This window comes from Choloepus didactylus, chromosome 17 (assembly GCF_015220235.1).
Source record: "Choloepus didactylus isolate mChoDid1 chromosome 17, mChoDid1.pri, whole genome shotgun sequence".
NCBI classification, from domain to species: Eukaryota; Metazoa; Chordata; class Mammalia; order Pilosa; family Megalonychidae; genus Choloepus; species Choloepus didactylus.
Window position 1 is genome coordinate 24066068 of NC_051323.1, and position 6739 is coordinate 24072806.

A 6739-nucleotide genomic window follows, 5' to 3' on the forward strand; every position below is an offset into this window, starting at 1 on the left:
TAACTTCTCTGAGCTTTTGAAAAACAAGGAAAGTCTACATGATTTTTAAGCAAGTTTTCATATTCTGTGTTCTGTACTGGATTTCATCATATCGTGTGTGAGGTTTGACAGCATAGTGTTCTTGGAAATTAAAACTTCTGTAGATTCAGCCCAGAGAGGTGCACAAAACTCCTAGATTCTGAGATCATCTTATCCAATATCTGCATTTTGTAATGTATATTGATTTGCCGCAAATTTTGTTTTAGGGATGTTTCTTTCAAGGTGGTTTATAGTTTTCTTTATTACAGGGGAGCTATGCCAAAGATGACAAAGATGAGGAAGATGAGGGTATTAGAAGACAGGCTGGTAAGAAAACAGAGCTGGAAGAAAAACACGTTTTATCCTGCTTTGTTCATGTGGGACTTTCTGGAGTGTGGGATAAAGTAGGTTTGTCCATGAAATATCCAGAGATATGTGTTTGTCTTTTCAAATGAGTACAGTGTCTGTGCATGCACACTCACACTCATGTGCAATTTATTTCCTTCAACTTGGAAATGTTAGCTTGTGAGTTTCATAAGAACACCCTGCATGCATGTGAACTCACTCAGTTTTGGTTATTTATTTGTTGTAAATTAAATGGCACCTCACTGCAGCTTGGAATGTGCTAGGCTCTTTCCAATAAATCCACCTCCCTACCTATACACACAGACATAAGCACAGACACACACACACACAGATATAAAATATTGTAAAATATGTGACTACATCTCCTTCACTGATGGTTCAAAATTCCATCCACACAGGAATGAGATCAAGCTCCTAGTTCTGGCTACTAATTTACAGGAGAGGAGCAGGAAAGTGTAAAACTGTAACATGAGGGTACAATCAACAATGGAAATCCTACAGGGTGTATTACTTAGCTTCTCCAACTAAACATTGTGAGAAAGAAAAAGAGAAATGAGATAGGACCCATAGATTAAAAGAGATGACACTTAGAAATGAATTGCAACATGTAGCCCTCATATGGATCCTGTTGGGGATTAAATCATGCCCCCTACAAGGGTATGTTCAGTCCCAGGCCCTGGTCCTCTGGGAGTGAACCCACTTGTAAATAGGACCTTCAAAGATGTTACTATTAGTTAAGGCGTGCCCAAAGTGGATGAAGCTTGTCCTTATTCCAATATGGCTGAAGTCCTCATAAGCAAAGGAAATTGGGCAGAGGAGAAGCTGGGGTTGCATACAGAAGCTGGAAGTCAACAGAACCCAATAGAGAAAGGAGAAGATGCCGTGTGTATGTTGCCATGTGACACAAAAGTCAGGACCCCTAAAAATTTGTCTAGTCAGGACATACCAACCCTGAGAGGAAACAAGCTTAGTAGCCTCTGAAACCATGAGCCAGTAAATTCCTGTTGTTAAGCCAACCCATTGTGTGGTATTTGTGTTATCAGCCGGGAAATCAAAACTGATCCTAATTAGAATTTTTAAGAAACTTAAAAATTATGACACTCACATTATAAATGTGAGCCCTGACTAAATATTTGATAATTATTCAAGAAATATTGTCAATAGTTAAAACTGTGATAATGGCATTGTGTGCTTTTTAAATTTATTATCTTTTAGAGACACATACTGAAATATTCACAGGTGAAATGATCTGTATAATTTGCTTCAATGTGATATGGGGGAAAGGGAAAGGATGGGGATGGGGCCCTGAGTTGATTGTTGTTGAACCTGGGTGATGAGGATGCAGCAGTTCATTGTACTATTGTGTGCTTGATAGTCTCTCAAAAAAGAATAATTTTTAAAATACCATTAATTTGCACTGAGCATTTCCTTAGAGTTTTAGAGCTTTATTTTTGCTTCCTCAAATGACAGTTTGGACTACTCCTAAAAAAATGGGATATAGATATTTTTGCCCTTTGGGTAGAAAGTGTTACTAGTGCTGAAGTGTGTGTGGGGGGGGGCGCTAAAAGAAAGAAAATATAATATTTATTGCACTAATAGATTTTCCCTCATTTCCAAACTGAGATCAGGAAAGAAAAAGAATCGTGATTTTTATGGCATGGATGTTTCCATCAGGCAGTCCTTTTGGTCATTTGAAGAGACAAGATCCTGGCTGGGTAGAATCCCCATGCACTGACCAGTCACAGGTCTCAGATTGGAACATAATTCTTCTGGATTCTGAGCAATAAATATGCTCTAGAGTGACTTAGGGCATTGGGAATCCAAATCAAACAGCTATAGCTATGGCTTCTGTACCCTTCACTTTCTAGAGTTCATGGAAATTTGCAGCAAGCTGTGCTCTTCAGCACCCACCTCCCTCTCTGTGGTGACATCTATAGTGGACATTTGTTGTTCTAAGAATATCCTGACTTTTGCTGATGGATTCTCTTTTTCATTCCTCCAGTCTACCAATGGGCTTTAGAAGAAGCTGACTCTACTCCTAGCTCTAGGGGTTGGCCTTCATCCAACCAGTGCATGGTCATTGGTTCTTGGAAGGATATATGCCCCACATTGATCCAATCAGTGGAGATATTAGGACTGTTGTAAGGCTGGGTACAAGGCCTGTTTCTCCCTGGACTTGAACAAGGATACTGTTGACTTTTTGGGCAGTTATCCTGTTCCCACCAGGAGAGCAGGTGTTAGAGTGGAGCTTATACTAAGATTTGTTGAGAAGAAAGATGGGAAAGAAATTGGGTCCTTGGAGACACAACTGAGCCACTGGATCCATCAAAACTGAAGCTGTCTTCCCTTGAGACTTCAGTTCTGAAAGCCAATAAATCTCCATTATTCTTGAAGACAGATGAGTTGTGTTTTACTTTATTTGTAGTTAAGAGCACTTTAGTATAAATGGAATATTTTCCCTATTGACACAGAAATACTGAGGATATAATATTTCAATGAAAAATCCAGAGATGCAAATAGTCGGCTTGCTTTCCCCTTAAATTTGGTCCATGGCCCATATGAGATATATTCATTCAAGGTTGAGAAGATCTAGTTGGAGGCATCAAATATAAACATATTGGGTGATTTGACAAACCCAAAAGCACGATTTTATGAGTCTATTTCTGTCTGGTAGACCCCAAAAATTCTAAATAATAGCAAATCCAAGGGTGGGTTGATACTCCAAGACCTGCAGAGTAACCTGCATGACATCACTACATCTTGGGAGCTAGGAGTAGATAGGAAGCTGGGTTTAAACTCCCATTGTTACCATTTCCTCCTTGGAAAAATCTGAGTCAACTGTATAGGTCAGCATGCAAATATCGCAAATGACATTAGATTGCTTTATTTACTATTATATTTATTAATTATATTCAATGAATGCTGTCTCTGTGCTTGGCATCATCTAGGCACTGGGGAAATACTCTAGTGGGAGGATTTTAGACAATAAGGGAATAAACAAGCAAATATATATTCTCTTAGATACCAGAAAGTGCTATGGAGAAAAAGGAAGTGAAATAAAGAGGATAGGAAGTGTCACGGAGGAGAGAGATAATATACAGTTGTCAAAAGGTGACATTTGAATGGAGACTTCTGAGACATGAAGGAGAGAGTCATGTGGCTTCTGGAGGAAAGCATTCCTGGAAGAGGAAAGAGCCAATGCAAAGGGCCTGTGGTGGGGGTAAGCTTAGCATGCTTCCAGAATGTTAAGGAGGACCAAGGTGGCTACAAAGGAGTGATTGAGGGGAGCCCCCAGGATATGAGGACACAAGGTAGTGAGGGGCCAGATTATGGATGCCCTTGGAGGGCAGTCTAAGAACTTCATCTGAATTACCAACTGTTTAGAATGCTAGAAGTTAAATTTGGTACCAGCCATCTTTTAGCCATTTTGTAATTTGAAAGGGAAATTAAATGCAAAATTTAACTGTTTACCAAATAATCCAAACAACACAGAGGTGGAAAAAGAAGCCAACAATCTCCTCTGTTCCAAACTTATTTCTTCTCTTCCCACCTCCAAAACTGACCCACCAGCCACCCTTGGAAATGGATGTTAACAATTTATTGGGTAATAAACTATGCTTTTTCTCTAAGCTTATATAAGCTTACATCTTTTACCACACACATAGAATATTTGTGTGTTTATAATTCTTTGCACTTATGAAAATGGGATTATATTTTAGACTACTCTCCACAGCTTGTTTTATTTATGGAACAATATTTCTTGCTTGTAATTCCATGTCAATACATAGACATCTGTTCCGGTTTGCTAATGCTGCCCTTTTGCAAAACACCAGAAATGGATTGGCTTTTATAATGGGGGTTTATTTGTTACAAAGTTACAGTCTTAAGGCCATAAATGTCCAAGATAAGGCATCAACAAAGGGTACTGTCACTGGAGAAAGGCCATTGGCATCCAGAAAACCTCTGTTAGCTGGGTAGGCACGTGGCTGGCGTCTGCTTGCTCCCAGGTTGCATTTCAAAATGGTGTTCCCCAAAGTGTTGCTCTTGGGGTGTTTTGTCCTCTCTTAGCTGCAGCTGCTCTGCAAAATGTCACTCTCAGTTGCTCTGAGCTCCTTCTGTCTGTGAAGTCTTTTATACGATTCCAGTGATCCAATTAACACCCACCCTGAATGGGCGGGGTAACACCTCCAAGGAAATTATCCAATCAGACATTTCACTCACAGTTGATTGAGTCACATCTCCATGGAAACACTCAATCAAAGGATTCCAATCTAATCAACACTAATACATCTGCCCCCACAAGATTGCAAAGATAATGGCATTTAGGGGGACATAATACATCCAAACTGGCAAAACATTTAATACAGCCCTCTTTATCTTGCCATTTTGATAGTTCCTCCTTTTCTTATATCGCTCATGATGAATGATGGAAAAGAATAAGACCTATGATCTAAGTGGGCACCCCTAGAGTTTTTTAATGTGGTATTCCAGAAGACAGAAATCAGTGGAAATAATTAAGAAGTTATTTCCCACAAATACAGCCCCCATATGACTCTGAATCAGAAGTTTCTTTCCTTTTCCTTTCACCTATATATCATCTTTCCATCTATCGTCATCTATCATTGGTTTTAAAAAGGACTTAAAAGTCATTTTTCCTGTAAACTTGGGACAAAATCACAAAAAGGTGAATATCAGAGAGAATCATGAAATTTTATAATTGAAGGTACTTAATGATATCATACAATTCAACCATTCTGTTTTAGTAATTCAATAAGTATATACCGAATGCTAGTACTCAGTAGGTACCACGAAAGATGTTGTTAGAGATAAAAAAAAGTTGCCTAGGACACAGTTGCAGTCTTCATCTTAACAGAGGAGGAGATGCAGAGAGATCAAGAGGCTTTTTCCAAGACACAACAGAGAAGTTACAGCAGTGATTTCAACACAGACCTCCTGGCTCTGAGTTCAGGGCTCATTCCATTGTATCTCATGGTCTATGGCAGTTTCTCACAGTAAATAACTGAAAAGGTCTGTCCTGAGTGCTCTCATTTGTATAAGGTTTGGTTGTTGAGGTCTACACAGGGATGAAATACTAATTAGACAGCTCCCGTCTATCGGAAGCTGGTAATTACTCTGAAAAAAATCTTAGTATAAAAATCTAATTTCAACCCATTTTCTCAGAGAGTAAATTTTATTCTATTTCCTTTTCTCAGGGCTCTGTTATTAGCATATTAAACTAATGAGTGAATCAATTATTTAAAGCTGACAATTTTTTATTATGTACAATTAAGTGTTTAATCAGGACATTCTGGTCTTTAATCTTCTGGAAACATCAGTCACCAGAGGATGAATGGAATGGCTGGGTGGAATTTTACTAATAGTTTCTTGCACTCAGAGAATGAGACAGAAAGCTGGAGCCTTACAGGTGAAAGTGAAAAGGAACAAGTCACAGAAGAGACAGAAAATGGCAACAAGCCTGACTAGGAGCAGTTAAAGATAATGACTAAGTTTCTGAATAGACGGTTGATGGTGGAGAAGGGTAACTACCACCAGCTTGAGGATGTGGTTCATGGAATCTCCGTTGTAAAATAAAACTGAAATTTAGGACAGGTAAAGCACTGCTTGGTTTTCTCTAGATCTTCTAAGGTATTTGACCATATCGTTCAGGTGTTGACCAGTTGCCTCTATAGTCACAGAACATTTCAAAGATCATCTGAATATTATTTAACCAATATTCATACCTACATTTCAGGAGAAGCTTTTGATTTCAGAAGTACATTTTAAGCATGTATTTACTTAGTTAATATTTATGAAGCTCATTATATTTCCTGTTATGTCACCATATGCCCTAAAGGGAAAACTATTCTCAAACTGAGAGCCAGCTATAATGAAAAGATCTCATAAAATGCCCAGGAGCTACTCAAGAAAGATAGAAGAGGAGGAAGAAAGAGGTTAATTCATTCATTCATTCATTCATTCATTCATTCATTCAAGGAATATTTATTCAATGCTACTATGTATCAGAAACCACTGGAGTTATAATGGGTAATGAGGCAGTCTTGACTCCTGCTTTCTCAAAACTTAGTGTATAGAATTATGAACAAACTAGAAATTACAGTGCCAAGTGGTAAATAATAAGAAAAGCATATGTGTTGAATGCTTTGGAAACACCCAAGAAAGGGAGGTGAGGGAAGCTTCTTAGAAGAAATTGTATATAAACTGACAGCAGCAGAACTAAGAGAAGTGAATCTCCTTATCTGGTCGAATGGTAGATGAGACACCCAGACTGACCCATTCAATGAAAAAAGTCAAAAGTTTTGGATGGACTGTTTTAAAAATCTTGTATTTTTTACAT